Source organism: Pelophylax lessonae (assembly GCF_965119305.1).
Source record: "Pelophylax lessonae genome assembly, chromosome: 8".
Classification (NCBI taxonomy): Eukaryota; Metazoa; Chordata; class Amphibia; order Anura; family Ranidae; genus Pelophylax; species Pelophylax lessonae.
Window position 1 is genome coordinate 107987222 of NC_138775.1, and position 17074 is coordinate 108004295.

Below are 17074 nucleotides of genomic sequence, written 5' to 3' on the forward strand. Positions count from 1 at the left end.
CGATGTTACAAATACAGTGTTGCCAATGGACAAAGAACGTTACAGTGAAAAGTACACAAAGCAAAAGAGACACATTCCACAGAAAAACCTTACGTGCCCATCGTGTCCAGAGATTATGAGGATGAAGGAGAGTTTGGCTGGCTTTTTTACACCACACTTTTGCCCCACTCCCACCCATCCAGGTAGAGACACTCCCTTCCACATATCAACAAGTGGGGGGGGGTTTAATACAGGGCGCCTCTTTAACACACAAGCTACCATTTACGGTCAAGTACTTCCTGTTCCATTCCCCACCTCCCATCTCCTTAGAACTGACATCCCACAGAGTCCATAACTTATGCAACCAAATGGTCTAGAGAAGAGAAAATTTCACAGCTGTGTATGGCGTTTATCAGAATGTCCAAGCAGTATTTCACTGTAAGTAACATTAATAATAAATATTATCATTAATGTAAGCTGAAGGTAGAAAAACATTGCAGGCCACAAATCTCCATTACAGAAGTCAGGAAAAAAAAAAAGTAACTAGGACAGGGAGCCCCTTTCTATTATAAAAGCACAGGTGATATCAATTGCTCGTGAAATTTGCAGTCATTCCCTGTCAAAAAGAAATAGAGCTGAAAATGTTCCCAATTCTAGAAATAGAAACACACCTATACACTGGCTGCTTGATTTAAAGTTCCGACAACTGTAAAAATTGACCATGGTGGACAAGGTCTTTGTGCACTGGTCCAAATCATTTGGCGGAGGAGGTATTACAGTGTGGGGTTGTTTTTCAGGGGTTGGGCTTGGCCCCTTTGTTCCAGTGAAGGGAACTCTTAAGGCGTCAGCATACCAAGACATTTAGGACAATTTCATGCTCACAACTTTGTGGGAACAGTTTGGGGATGGCACCTTCCTGTTCCAACATGACTGCACACCAGTGCACAAAGCAAGGTCCATAAAGACATGGATGAGCGAGTTTGGGGTGGAAGAACTTAACAGGCCTTCACAAAGTCCTGACTTCAACCTGATAGAACATCTTTGGAATGAATTAGTGCGGAGACTGCGAGTCAGGCCTTCTTGTATAACATCAGTGCTGGAACCTCACAAATGTGCTTCCAGGAAAAATGGTCAAACATTCCCATAGACACACGCCTAAATCTTGTGGACAGCCTTCCCAGAAGAGTTGAAGTGGTTATAGCTGCAAAGGGTGGGTCAACTAAATATTGAACCCTATGGACTAAGACTAGGATGCCATTAAAGTTCATGTGCGAGTAAAGGCAGGTGTCCGAATACTTTTGGTAATAGTGTGCATGTGTGTGCACACATATACATACACACACAGGTGCATCTCATAAAATTAGAATATCACCTAAAAGTTAATTTCAGAAATTCAATTCAAGTGAAATTCATATTTTATATAGATGCGTTACACACAGAGTAATATAATTCAAGCATTTCTTGAAATATATAAGGCTCCATGTACACGGGACATTGTAAATAGCCGTTTAGGAGCAGTTGGGCATTTTTTTCAGAAGCCCCTGAACCCACCTACATGTTATCTTATCTGTCCATGTACACAGGGTCGTTTACAGTCATTTGCAGGCAGTTGAGTTCAGGGACGTTTTTTGGAAAGCAATTATTTGCGTACGAACGTGTGTTTCCCGGCGTTTCAAACGCAAAAACGCGTCCGAACATGACCAAACGTGACCAAACGTGATTAACATATTTTAAAGGGGAAAGATATTTTTGACCTCTAGGAACGGTTCTAAACGCAAACGCCCGCTAACTGCCTGCTAGACGCGACCTAACGGACGTTTTAAACTTACTAAAAATTCCAGCATTCAAAGGGACTTTTAACAACGTCCCGTGTACATGAAGCCTTAAACAATAAAAAAAAAAAAAAAAAATATGGATTTTAACTTGTAAACAACATGTGTCAGAAATTGGCTTGGTCCTTAACCACTTGCCGACCGCCGCACGACTATCTACGTCGGCGGTCAGCCCCTCACAGGCAAACTAACGTAGGGCTACGTTGCTTGCTTGTGAGGGTCTAGGGAGCGAGCGCGCGCCCCCCGGGGCGCGCTCCCGCTCCCGCGTGGTCACGGACCCCCCCGCGCGTGTGACCAGCGGACCCGATGTCCGCCGGTCACTCGGCGATCGGCGGGGGAGAGGGAGAATGTCAGGCAGCTTGTGTAAACAAACTGCCTGTCATTCTCCTCGCTGCAAAGACACTGATAAAACGGATCTGGTATGTAGATCCGTTGATCAGTGTCCTTACAGCTAGAGCCACAGCCAATCACAGTAGAAACCACGCCCCTAGGGACACACACAGCCCCTCCCTTCCAAATAAAGTTAACCCCTTCACTACCAGTGTATTTTTACAGTAACAGTGCATATGTATAGCACTGATTACTGTAGAAATGTCACTGGTAACCCCAAAAGTGTCAAAAATGTCAGTCAAGGGTCCGATCTGTCCGCCGCAATGTCGCAGTACCGCAAAAAAAAATCGCAGATCGCCGCCATTACGCGTTAAAAAAAAAAACAACAAAAATGACAAAAATCTTTCCCTTTGTTAGTAAACGCGATAACTTTTGCGCAAACCAATCAAAATACGCTTTTTGCGATTTTTTTTTACCAAACATAGGTAGCATAAAATAAATTGGCCGAAAATTTTTAAAAATTTTGATTTTTACATTTTTTTTTGGGGGAATTTCATATAAAAAAATGTGAAAAATATTGCTATTTTTGCAAAATTGACGCTCTTTTTTTGTTTATAGCGCGTGATCAAAAAATCGCACAGGTGATCAAATACCACCAAAAGAAAGCTCTGTTTGTGGGAAAAAAAGGACGTCAAATTCGTTTAGGTACAGCGTCGCACGACCGCGCAATTGTGCGTTAAATTCACGCAGTGCCGAATCGCAAAATACCCCCTGGTCGGAATGGGGGTAAAATCTTCCGGGGCTTAAGTGGTTAAGTGGTTAATCGCATCCCAGCCTTAGTCATACTATAGTGTATCCCAGTCTTTGTGCATACTATACTGTACATGGACATACTTTTCCGTAAGCCAACATTTCTGTATTAAAAATCCTTTTTTTTTTTGCTAGAAAATTACTTAGAACCCCCAAATATTATACATATTTTTTTAGCAGACTTTAGAGAATAAAATGGCGGTCGTTGCAATACTTTATGTCACACAGTATTTGCGCAGCGGGTCTTTCAAAAGCACGGAATTAACAAAAAACGAAACAGTAAAAGTTAACCCAATTTTTTTGTATATTGTGAAAGGTTATGTCATGCCGAGTAAATAGATATCGAACATTTACGGTTTAAAATTCCATACACTCGTGGAATAGCGACAAAAGCCAGTACATTAAAATCTCCATAAGCGTTGCTTTAAACATTTTTTAATGGTTACCAGTTTAGAGTTACAGAGGAGGTCGTTTGCTAGAATTATTGCTATCGATCTGACGATCGCGGTGATACCTTACGTGGGATTTGAACACTGTTTACATTTGCGAGCGCAACTTATGTATGCATTTTCTTTGGTGGGCGAACACTCGGGGGCGGAGGCGCTTTAAAATTCTTCTTTCCTATTTAAATTTCTTTTTCACTGTTCCTTTAAAAAAAGAAAAAAGAAAAAAAAAATGGTCACTTTTATTGCTGTCACAAGGAAAGTAAACATCCCTTGTGACAGGTACTCTTTATGGAGGACTCTGGGGTCTAAAAGACACCAAATTCCTCCTTTGCACTTAAAGGTATTCAAGACGCTAAAATCTGCGTTTTTGAATACAGTCCCCGTGTGGTCTGGTTTCCTGGCACCCTGACAATATAGGTCAAGTTAGGTAATGTCTGCAGAAAAGATCAGAAAAGGGCTGCTTACTTTTCTGTTTTTGCTGACATGAATGGATGTCATCCTTTTATGTCCAATCTGATTTTGTCTGTTTTTAGAAAATAATCATTTTTGTGTGTTTTTTATTTATACTTGTGTCCACCAATACAATCATTTTCCTCAACAACTGATGTGAAAGGACTCTGTTTTTATTAGTTTTTGTGAAGGGATTGATGACACTCGTGAGAAAGGACCCTTAGCTTAGGCGTGGATCACACTTGTGCAGTTTGCTTTTAATCCATTTCTCCAGTGCATTTTTGCACAGGCGTTAAATGCTTTTTTCATTTTTTTGGCCAATTTGTTGTTGGGCAGATTAACCACTTACCAACCCGTAGGCCATCATTTGATGTCCTGGTCTTTAAGTGGAGATATCTGAATGATGCCTGCTCTCTTTTTTCAGACGAAAATTCCTTGCAATGTAAAAGCCATCATAGCGCTGTTTAGCCGCTTAATTGCGTTTACAGGCGCGGGAGGGGACGTCCCCCTCCCACGGCGGCAGTTTGCAACAAACTTTCTGGTCCCCTGCCATCTCTTTGACTCTCGGAGGCCGAAAGCTACATCATGTCGTCACCTCTGGTGCTGGCAGATGTAAACACTGCTTTTATTTTTTTTTTGGCTGGAAAGCCTGAGAATGATTTTTTTCTTTTATTTCCTGCTTTCCAGCATAGAGGAGAGATGTGGGGACTTACAGACTCAAGTCTCTCTGTAAAATGGACCTGTCATGTCCTATTCCTTTTACAAGGGATGTTTACATTCCTTGCAATAGAAAAAAAAAAAAAAAAAAGTGATCAAAAAATTAAAAATTAACCACATCTGGACCAGAAGGATTTGCCCCCTTAATGACCAGGCCATTTTTTGAAAATCGGCACTGCGTTATTTTAACGGAAAATTGGGTGGTCGTGCAATGCTGTACCCAAATAATATTGAAGTCCCTTTATTCTCACAAACAGAGCTTTCTTTTGGTGGTATTTGATCACCCGTGCGATTTTTATTTTTTGCGCTATAAACAAAAAAAGAAAAAAGAGCGACATTTCTGGGGAAAAAAAACAAACAAACAATATTTTCACATTCTGCTATAGAACATTCCCAAAAAAAAAAAATCTAAAACTTTTCATCCTCTTAGGCCAATTTGTATTCTGCTACATTTTTTTTTTTTTTTTTGCCAAAATCGCAATAAGTGTATTTTGATTGGTTTGAGCAAAAGTTATCGCGTCTACAAACTAGGGGAAAGATTTGTCATTTTTATTTTTTTTTACTAGTAATGGCAGAGATCTGCGACTTTTAGCAGGACTGCAACAATGTGGCGGACAAATCGGACCCCTAACTGACAATTTTGGCACTTTCGGGGGGACCAGTGATGTTTCTACAGTAATCAGTGCTAAAAATATGCAGTGTTACTGTAATAATGACATTGGCAGGGAAGAGGTTAATCTAGGGGTGATAAAGGGTTAAGTGTGAGCCAAGGGGAGTTTTTACTAACTGTATGGGGGATGGGCTTGTGAGAGACCTGTGATTCTATATAGAAGGATCACAGGCACTTTGTGATCATTTCAAAGAGAAGAAAGGTCAGCTGTGTTTACAACAGCTGACCGTCCTCTCTCAGCGGGGAGCGATCACAGGTGCCCGGTGGCAATCGCTGCCGCCGGACCCGTGCATTGGCAGCCCCCCCTGCACCACACATGTTAATGGCGTACAGCAACATCGGTTCGCGCAGGAGAGGCAGCCTGCCGCAGTAAATTTGCGGCGGGCGGTCTTAATGTGGTTAAAGCGAAAGTGTAAAACAAAAAATAAATAAATAAAATTGTAAAGCGCCTCTATCTCGTTGTGCTTGCACGCAGAAAAAATATCCAGAAAAACACATTTCAAAAAAGGTAAACATTGATTTGCATTTTAAAGTGGATGTAAACCCTCACATATAGCTAGTGACGCAAACAGCCTCAGATAATACACAGAGATGAAACAAATCTCCCTACATAGGATTTACTTGTATATGTGCTGTCTTTAGCTTTCTACAGTGTTTAGAAAGTGCCTGTCCTGTTAGAATTGTCTACTTCCGAAGGGGACAGGTCAACTTCACTGCATCAAAGGGACGATGGACGGGGCCATGTACTGCCAAATTTTGGGTGAGAACCTCCTTTCCTCAGCCAGGGCATTGAAAATGGGTCGTGGATGAGTATTCCAGCATGACAATGACCCAAAACACATGGCTCAAGAAGAAGCACATTAAGGTCATGGAGTCGCCTAACCAGTCTCCAGACCTTAAGGGGGTTGTAAAGGCAGAATGTTTTTTATCCTAATAAATTCTATGCATTAAGATAAAAAAACCTTGTGTGTAGCAGCCCCCCTCAGCTCCCAAATGCTTACCTTAGCCCCCTCTCCATCCAGCAATATCCATGACTGTCTCCCCTCCTCATTGGCTAAGACATAGCAGTGGTGCCATTGGCTCCCACTAATGTCACTCAAAATCAGTTAGCCAATAAGGAGAGGGGGGGCAGGGCCGAACCACAGCTCCATGTCTGAATGGATACATGGAGTTATGACTCGACTAGGGTGCCCCCATAGCAAGCTTCTTGCTGTGGGGGCACTCAAAGGAAGGGGCAAGGAGAGCCAAAGAGGGACCAGAGGAGAGGAGGATCTGGGCTGCCTTGTAGAAAACTAACTGCATAGAGGAAGTATAAACAGGTTTGTTATTTTTATTGAAAAAAAAAAAAAAAAGACTTTACAACCACTTTAATCCATAGAAAATATGTGGAAGGAGCTGAAGGACCAAACGTCAGCCTTAAAACCTGACTTGGAGATGATCTGCAAGGAGGAGTGGGACAAAATCCCTCCTGAGTGGCCAACTACAAGAAACGTCTGACTGCCAACAACAGTTTTGCCACCAAGCACCAAGTCATATTTTGCGAAGGGGTCAAATACTTATTTTGCTCATTAAAAAGCAAGTCATAACTTTTTAAAAATGTGTTTTTCTGGATTTTGTTATTTATTCGGCCTCTCACTGTTAAAATAAACCTACCATTAAAATTATAGACTGATCATTCCTTCGTCAGTGGGCAAATGTACAAAAAATAGAGTTTTTGTAAGAATTTACCATAAAACTCTTTTCTCTGAGTCCTCTGACAGTCGCAGCCCGTTCAGTATGCCTTCACCATTGGGTAATGGCGCCCTCTACAGGAGAAAGCTAGGCAGTGAAAAGATTTAGTAAAAAATTTACACTAAGATACACCTCTAGGGGGCTGTCCCTCAGATATTACCCTGAACTAGGGATGCACCGAATAATCGGCGGCCGAACATTATTCGGCCGAAAATAGAAAAAATAGCACTTTCGGTGTTCGGCCGAATAAGTCAAAAGGCCGAATAATTTTGTGCCGAATAATAGGGCTGAACGATAGTCTATATGATATTGACTATCGTTCTGTGGCCGTAGGCGATATTCATATCGCCGAGGTCACGATATTTACAGGGGGAAGGGACTCGGAGGAGGACAGGAGGACTCGGAGGAGGACAGGAGGACTCACAGACTTCCGTGTTAGGCAGGGGAAGCCGGGACACTTCAGCGGTGAGCATACATACATTACTCACTCGTGCACTGCAGCCCGCCCCACACATTCAGTGAGTCTTACTCTCCTCCCTAGTTTTTTCAATGGCACATTCAGGAAGCCAATCACGCCGTGATTAGCTGCACAGCGAACCAATCACGCGTGCCTGCACACCTGATTGGTTCCGCTGTGCCGCTACTCACGGCGTGATTGGCTTCCTGAATGTGCCATTGAAAAAACTAGGGAGGAGAGTAAGACTCACTGAATGTGTGGGGCGGGCTGCAGTGCACGAGTGAGTAATGTATGTATGCGGCTGTGCTCCTTTCCAGGCTCCTACTAGTCCACCTCCAGCCTCCTACTACTACCACTATGAGAGACTGTCTGTCACTGTATAATCTGATCGAGTCCACACTGACACTGACTGACTGTCACTGAGTAATTGATGTTACCACATTAACCCTGACCTGCCCAGTGCCCTGTATCTGCAATTAAAATTTACAAGGCTGCCTGCATGCTTCCTGATTTCCATTCCCAGCATCCTTCCCAATCCCTACAGTGTCACTAACATTAACCCTATGGTACAAGGCTGCAGTGTGCACTGAATCCCATTCCCTACAGTAACATTTAGGGAGAGAGAGAGACATGAGAGGACAAGAGAGAGAGAGAGAACAAGAGAGAGAGAGAGACATGAGAGGACAAGAGAGAGAGAGAGTGAGAGGACAAGAGAGAGAGAGAGAGACACGAGAGGACAAGAGAGAGGACAAAAAATTGGCAAAATAAATGGAAAAAATGCAAAACACCGCGTTCGGTATTCGGCCTTCGGCCAAACATTTTATTATTATTCGGCTTCGGCCAAGAATTTCATTTCGGTGCATCCCTACCCTGAACCATACAGTACTGTTCTCCAGTTTCGTAGCAAGCAGTACAGGAAGACAATCAACTCCAAAAGATCAGAGTGGCGGGGGCTGCGACTATCAGAGGACTCAAAAGAAAAGAGTTTTACGGTAAGTTCTTACAAAAACTCTATTTTCTCTTACGTCCTCTGACAGAAGCAGCACGTTCAGTATGCCTTCACCATTGGGACGTCCCAAAGCAGTGCAGGGGTGAAGGGTGGGAGAAGATGCAACCAAAGAAAAGGCAACGTCAATCTGGCCTGAGAAAAAACTGAGCCAAAAGGGCAACAGAAGCTCAACAGGAGCCAACCCAAGAACAAAATACACCCCAAAAAGAGACAGAACAACACGTCTCTTCAAACAATCCGAGGATGCCAGTACGTCAAGTTTGTAGAATTTTGTGAAAGTGTGTACAGACGACCATGTCGCCGCCGCTTTGCACACCTGAGCCACAGAAGCCTGGTGGCGAAAAGCCCAAGAGGCACTGACGGCTCTAGTAGAGTGTGCCCTCACAGGGAAAGGAGGCACCTGGCCCTTTAGTGAATAGGCCTGAACAATAGCCTGTCTGATCCATTTGGAAATGGTTGCAGCGGACGCAGCCGAACCCTTCCGAGGTCCCCCTGGAAGGACAAACAGGGAATTAGACTTTCTAAAGGACTCCGTGGCAGACAGGTAAACCCTGATCGCCCAGATCACATCCAACAAATGCAAGGCAAATTCTTTGGGATGCTTGGGCTTCGCACAAAGCGAAGGCAAAACAATATCTTCGTTGAGATGAATAGCAGATACCACCTTAGGGAGAAAAGACTGATTGGGTCGCAGGACCACTTTATCCCTATGAACAACCAGATAAGGCGAACGGCAAGACAGAGCTACGATTCAGAAAACTCTGCGAGCAGAGGTGATAGCCACCAGAATAGCAACTTTCTGGGACAACACAGGCAGAGAGATTTCTCTGATTTTCTCAAAGGGAGGCCGTAGTAAAACGGATAAAGCCAAATTCAGGTCCCACGGAGGCAAAGGAGCCCTCCACAGGAGAGCCAGATGACGCACCCCTTGAATAAAAGGTGCGAATGAAGGAATTAGTCGACAAGGGACGTTGGAAGAAAATGGCTAAGGCCGACAACTGACCTTTGATCCTGGCCAGCGCCAAGCGCTGATCCCCACCTTCCTGCAGGCTGCCTGATGAAGGAGGAGGACCTCCGAAACGACGTTGCGGCCCGCCCTCCACACTCTATCCAGCTCTCTGGTTCCTGTCAGACTCCGTGGAGGAACTGACAGGTCGCTGACATCACTTCCTGTTCCGGGTCACTGCTCCCATCGACCCTGCTGTACACAGACATCTGCAAGGCTGCCCATCCAGGGAGCCTGCGCCATCTACAGCAGTAACCGGCACCTGTATCATAGACACTGCCACACAGCACAGGATCGTTCAGCAGGTCCCCGGATCTGATCATCCCGGATGTGTCCCATTGCGAGTACCGTTGTTCATGGTTTACTGGCTGTATTTTGGATCGTTTGTACATGTAAGTCACTACAATAAATTGTCATATTTCTCATACTATATTGTGACCTGGCGCCCTCTGTCTTCTTCCTTTCCTGCAGGAAGGCTATAACCCTCGCCACCGAAAAGGAGCGAGGATGAAACCCTTGCAACTCACACCAGACAATATACGCCTTCCAGGTAGGATGGTATATCTTCCTGGAGGTAGTCTTCAAAGCCTTCAGTAAAGTAGGAATGACAGCATCCGAGAGACCCTTGTCTCTCAACACTTGGCTTTCAACAGCCACGCCCTTAAAGCCAGAGACTGTAAAGCAGGATGGAAGATCGGCCCTTGAGAGAGTAGATCTTCTCTCAGCTGAAGCCACCAGGGAGGCTCGACGACCATCTGTACAAGGTCCGCGTACCAAGAACGACAAGGCCAGTCTGGAGCCACCAGAATCACTGGCACCACCAACGCGTCTGCGGCGTCCGCCAGAGCATCGTGGGTTCTGGCCACGAACCTTCCCACCTTTTTGTTGAGCCGGGACGCAAACAGATCCACGTCCGGGGTCCCCCACCTGGCACACAGGAGATGGAACACCTCCGGATGTAGGGACCATTCCCCCTGATCCAAGGACTGACGACTCAGATAGTCCACCTGACAGTTTTCCACTCCCGGAATGTGAACAGCCAAAATCGCTGGAACATGCGCCTTGGCCACAAGACAGGATCTCGGCCACCTCCTTGGCCGCACGGGCACTCTTGGTGCCCCCTTGCTGATTGATGTAAGCCACCGCCGTGGCGTTGTCTGTCTGAACACGAACTGGGCGACCTTGCAGCCGAGTCGACCAATGGATCAAGCAGAGCTTGATCGCCCAGAGCTCCAAGACATTGATCGGCAAGGAAGATTCCACCGCTGACCACGTCCCCTGGGCACAAAGTCCAAAATCCATAGCGGAGAAGGATCTGGGTGTTCTGGTAGATCATAAGCTTAATAATAGCATGCAATGCCAAGCTGCGGTTTCCAAAGCAAGCAAAGTCCTTTCTTGTATTAACAGAGGCATGGACTCCAGAGAGAGAGAGAGAGAGAGAGATCACTTTGCTCCTGTACAAATCATTAGTAAGTCCTATCTTGAATATGCAGTTCAGTTTTGGGCACCAGTTCTTAAAAAGGATATCCAGGAACTGGAGAAAGTGCAGAGAAGGGCAACCAAACTGATAAGAGGCATGGAGGAGCTCAGCTATGAGGAAAGATTAGAGGAACTGAATTTACGCTCTCTTGAGAGATTAAGGGGGGGATATGATCAACATATATAAATACATAAGGGGTCCATATAGTGAACTTGGGAGTTGTTCACTTTAAGGTCAACATAGAGGACAAGGGGGCACTCTTTACGTCTAGAGGAAAACAGATTTCGTCTCCAGATACGGAAAGGTTTCTTCACCTTAAGAACTGTGAAAATGTAGAATATACTTCCTCCAGAGGTGGTTCTGGCTAGCTCACTAGATTGCTTTAAAAAAGGCCTGAATTCTTTCCTGGGTGTACTTAATATAAGTGGGTACTAAAAAATTTCTAGGTAAAAGTTGATCCAGGGAATATTCGATTGCCTCTCGGGGGATCAGGAAGGAATTTTTTTCGGGGGGGGGGGCGCTTGAGCTCATAGCTCCGCCAGACCAGGGAGAATATCCAACTCCATTGGCGCCCTAACACAGCTTACCACGGATCTTTGTTACCCTACAGCACTACTCTCGCTCCCTGCTACCCACGCCATGGCCAAAAAGAAGAAAGAAGGAGGACAGCCGCGGCAATTGCAGCACTTCTTTATGGCCCAGGAAAAGCAGCGCGGGCAAGATGGCGCCGGCAGCAACTCCCCGGCCTCATCCAGTGGGTCGTCTCAGTCATTCCCTGCACAGTCCTCCGCTCCCTCCCTCGCAGAAAGCGGGACAGCTACGATCTCCCTCTGCCTCGACTCCACTCTCCAGGAGCCCTATGAAGAGCAAGCCAAGGCTGGCGGTGGATGTCCACACAGAGGAGGTAAGCAATGGGGATTCCTCCTCCATGAACTCCACCAGGGAACTAACAGATAACATCAATGCTTTCCCTGCATTTGATCAACCGGTCTCAGAGACCACGTTGAACGACATGGTGTCCCTGCGCGCTTCCCTGCATGCAGACATGATGTAGTGTGTCAGCTCATTTAAAGTGGAAGTGCAGGCCCTGGGGGGACGCATGGATAAAGTTGAAACAAAAATGGGGGAGTTCGCTGCCTCTCACAATGAACTCATAGACTCTCATTACACCCATTAAGAGGAACTAGACAGGCTTAAAAGCAAAATTGCCGATATGGAGGACCGCTCTAGGCGGAACAACTTAAAGATAAGGGGTGTCCCTGAATCTATTCAACCCAGTGAACTTGATCAGTATGCCCGAGACTTCATTCAGGCAGTCCTCCCCTCTACCCCCACTTCTGAGTTGGTGATAGATAGAATACATCGCCTCCACAAGCCGTCCTATATCTCAGATGACATACCTCAGGATGTCATTATGCGGGTTCATTTTTATCATGTCAAAGATCACTTGATGTCAGCATTCAGGAAAATGACCCCTGTCCCGGATAAGTATGCCAGGATTCAGCTCTTTGCAGACTTATCACAGCACACTTTGCAAAAGAGACGGACTCTCCAACCACTTACCAAAGTGCTCAGGAATCACACGATCACATATAGATGGGGGTTCCCGGTTAAACTCACTGTAACCTACAACAATCGAGCGCATGTTATCACCTCTCTGCAAGAAGGCCTAGATCTGTTACAATCCTGGGGTATCCTTCCGGATCAGGGCCCCACTCCATCCGGATCTTCTGACCGCATCTCACCAATCCCAGAAGACTGGCATACACAGTTTCCTATAAGAAAAAGGGGAAGAAGCCCCCAAGGGCTCGCCGTCTCAAGGCACCAACCGCTAAGTCTCTCCCTGTGTCTGGCTACTCGGACCACCTTTCCTTTTTTCACCCCCACTACAATGTGCAGCACGACTGCTTTCGAGTTCATTCTCTGCTTTTTATTAACTGTTTGTGTTCTTACCACCTTTGTTTTTTCTCCCATTTTTTCGTGTTTTGCTGGTCAGCTTCTCCTCCAGATCTCTCTGTCGTAATAAATCATACCCCGAATCTCTGTGGTTACGCGGTCGCCCCAATCACTTGAATCTCAGGCGGGCACACCCGGTCTTCCTCCGGTCGCAGTCTGGACCAGGTAACTCTGTCATTCCTTTAACACTTATCCATGGCCATTAAATTTACATCCTTTAATGTTCATGGCCTTAACCACCCTGCCAAGAGGGCGTCCCATGTGGCGAGAGGCCGTGAGGCTTCAAAGTGATCTGCTGTGTGTTCAGGAAACCCACCTACATGCGTCTTCTGCGCCAACTATCTCCCACAAGAACTTTCCACACATTTTCATGGCCTCAGCCCCGCAGAAATGTAAAGGGGTGCTAATAGCAGTTACGGACTCTGTGGCCTTCTCCCTAATGGACTTTATCACAGATCCAAATGGCCGCTACATTATATTGCAATGTGAGATCAATACCTATACCCCCAATACGCACCAGCTGCGCTTCTGGAGGAAAATGTTCCACCTAGTGACCAAGCACAGGAAGGGCTCTACGGTAATATGTGGAGACTTCAACCTCACAACTGACCCAAAGATGGACACTACCTCCACTCCCAAGCGTTCTCCTCCTGCCTTAAAACCTTTGTTCCAATCAGCGGAGGTCTAGGACTCCTGTGCCTCCACCCAGGTGAACGTGACTATTCCTTTCACTCGCAATGTCACAACTCTTACTCCGGCATTGATATGATTTTGGTTGACAAACACCTTCATACAGGTGAAATACATGATATCACCTGGTCGGACCATGCTCCAGTATCGAATATCCTGCAGGAGTCACGTTCCCCAGGTCCTGCCTTCTTGTGGAGAGCGAATAGTCAAGTCTGTGAATCTCCTCAGTATGCCTCCCATATTGAGACATGCCTGGGGGACTATTTCAAAAATAATGCGGGGTCTGTTTCGGACCCAACTGTTTGGTGCACCCACAAAGCATTTATACGTGGGATTATAATTCAACTTTATGCTAGGCTTAAGAGGCAGAGGGCTCTGCTGCTTGACCAGCTCCTAGGAGAGATCAAACGCTTGGAACCCATGAATAAATCCTCCCCATCTCCATCTCTAGCCCTCCAGTTGACCAAACTTAGATCGGATCTTAGGGACCTCCTGGCGGAACAGCAAGATAAACTTTTTAGAGCCCTTAAGCTTTCCTATTACTCAGCTGGCAACAAAGCGGGCAAATTACTAGCCAACAAATTGAAGGCAAGGCAAGTTAAGAGTAAAATAGCGTACCTGTTAGACCCTACTACCAAAACTAAAATTATGAACCCAAAGGAAATAGCTGACTCCTTTGCCAAATCCTACAGTTCTCTGTACAATTTGAAGGATGATCCTGACACCCCCCAACCTACAGAACAGACCATCACTGATTTCCTAGCATCTCTCCATTTAACTCATCTTACACCTGCCCAGCTCAATGATCTGAATGCCCCGATTACCCACCTGGAGGTTGAGCGAGCCATCCGCACTTTGCCCTCTGGGAAATCTCCTGGCTCTAATGACCTGCCCAACCTTTATTACAAGAAATTTGCAAATGTCCTGAGCCCCCATCTTCCTCGGTGTTCGCGGCCGCGGTGTCCTCTGCCTCTCTGCCTGCTGAAATGCTTCAGGCTTATGTTGCGACTCTGCCTAAACCTGGGAAGGAGCCTACATCTCCCAACTTTAGGCCCATATCTCTGTTGAATACAGATGTTAAATTATATGCCAAGATTATCGCCCTGAGACTGCAGACTAATATGCTCTCCCGGATATTTCCCATAACTAACGGTATGAATTTGTTTGCAGAGGATATTATTATCTTTCTGACAGACCCTGAAAAATCCTTAGCTGCCACACAAGCGATCTTACAATGTTTTAGCTTAATCTCTTACTAGAAGGTCAACTTTACGAAATCCTTGATCCTCCCAATGGGTGTTCCCCCGAAACTTTGTCATAAATTGCAGACTACCTACCCTTACTCATGGAAGCTACATAGTATTCCTTACTTGGGCACCCAGCTCACTCCTAAAGTGTCCCAACTGGCAGACGCAAACTTCCCTTCTTTGATAGCTAAAATAACACAAGAATGCCACCAGATCCTATACGTATTCAGAACATGTTAATCCCTGTCCTGCGCAAATATATCTTACCTCTGCAGGCTGCCCTTAAGGGTCTGGTGTGGAGGGGCAAAAGACCTAGAAGCGCCCACTCTCTCCTCATTAAACAATGGTCCGCGGGGGGCTTGGGCATGGAAGATGTAAAGGACTATCTTCTGGCCTCACATTTGGCCCAGCTCCGACACTTGGTATCACCAGCCCACCATACTACCTGAAGCTATATGGAATCTGAGATCTACACTCCCATGCCCTTGCGGTCAGTTCTCCTGGCTGACAGATGGCGCCCCCTCTCTTTGAAGGGCCTACCGGTGTCGGTCCAAGCTTCAATATTGGCGTGGAGGAAATTTGCTTGTCTTACACTCAGACCTTCTTTACTTGTAAAGGTGCCCATCCCACTCCACGTATTGGAGATCGTCTTGCCTCATGCCTCCCTAAGGGGCTGGTCTGCTAGAGGAATGGCCACGATAGATGACCTACTACTTGGGGACTCCCTCAAAACATTCATCCATTTACAGCGAGAATACCATCTTCCCCTGTCAGTGTATTATCTATACCTGCGGATATCCCACTTCCTACGTTCTCTCCCATCCCGCCACATCCACTTACCCTCACAAGGTTGGTTGTTCTTATTAGGCTCTTCGCATTCAGCTAAAAGGTACCTCCTTATTCTACAATTCTCTGCAACATAAACTGGATTATTGTAAAACTACCCCTTTTGTAAAATGGGAGACAGACCTGGAGGAGACCGTTACTGCTGAACAATGGCAAACTGCCCTCCGCTCGATTAAATGGGCATCCTCATGCACAAATCACTGGGAGCTTTCTCAAAAGATAAATCTGCACTGGTATCTTACACCATACCGCCTCTCTAAATTTATGCCAGATTATTCACCATTATGCTGGAGGGGTTGCGGCGAGGTGGCCCATCTCAAACATGTGTTCTGGACCCGCAAGCACCTAACTAGTTTTTGGAATAACATATTTTCCATTATTTCCGAAATCACGGGTGTCCTTACCCGCCCCTCTCCAGCATTGGCGATACTGAATGTAGGTATAGACCGGTTCCCAGGGGACTGTTGGGTTATTGTTACGCATATACTCTTGGCTGCCAGAAGCCTAATAACCAGACAATGGCCTCTGAGATTCTGGACCTGGTTAGGACCAACCAGGTGTATGAGGGTCTGCTAGCACGTAAATCGGGTAGGGGTACAGGGTTTGATAAACATTGGTCACTGTGGTACGCATGGCTTGATGAGATTCTGATTAACCTTTCACATAACTAATGATGAAAATCTGAATATCCTTCATTAAGCTGACCTGCTCTTCGTTTCCCTTAGTTTTATGTACTATTAGTTGTGTTCAGTTATATTTATCTTGTTTTATCTGACGTGATTCACTAGAGGTTACTATGTGGAACTATTCACCTATCTGCACCAGTGTTTTCCTTGTGCTTCGCTCTTTTCGCCCCTCCCTCCTCCCCCACCCTCCTTTTTCCCTCCCCTCCATGTCTCTCCTCTCTTTCCTCCCCTACCTTCCTCCATCCCCTACTTTTCCCCTCCTCGCTATCTCCCTTCCAGCCCCCCTTCCCCATCCTATTTCCCTTACTTCTTCCTTCTGCCTTCTCCTCCTTCCCATGCCCTCTCTCTTCTCCCTCTTTTTTTCCTTCTTACCCCCCCCCCTCCATCTCCCCTCCCCCTCCTCTACCTCCCCTCTTCTGCTCTATACCCATTCTTCTTCCTGTCCTCCACCTACTCTCTCCCTCCTGTCCCCCTCCCCCCTGTCCCCCCCTCCCCTACCTCATCAACCTCCTTCACTCCCCCTCCTTCTTCTTTCTTTCTTCCTTCTTCTCCCTTCCCCTCCTCCTCCCGTCCTGATCTCCTCTTCTCTTTCACCATTACTATCTTCCTCCCCACCCCTCCACTCCTCCCCCTTGGTCTGTTAGCTCTATTAGGCCCGGCGAGAGCTGCTCCATTTCCAAATCACCTTTCAGCAACTTCGCCCATTTCGTTATGGTCTGTGACACCAGAGTG

The 17074-nt window shown here is 46.0% G+C and overlaps 1 protein-coding gene across 1 annotated transcript in view; it reads right to left on the reverse strand.

Annotated features, from left to right (window-relative positions):
- The window catches only part of ADSL (adenylosuccinate lyase), a 481027-nt gene that overhangs the window by 294655 nt on the left and 169298 nt on the right, over positions 1–17074 (reverse strand). The window lies entirely within an intron of this gene.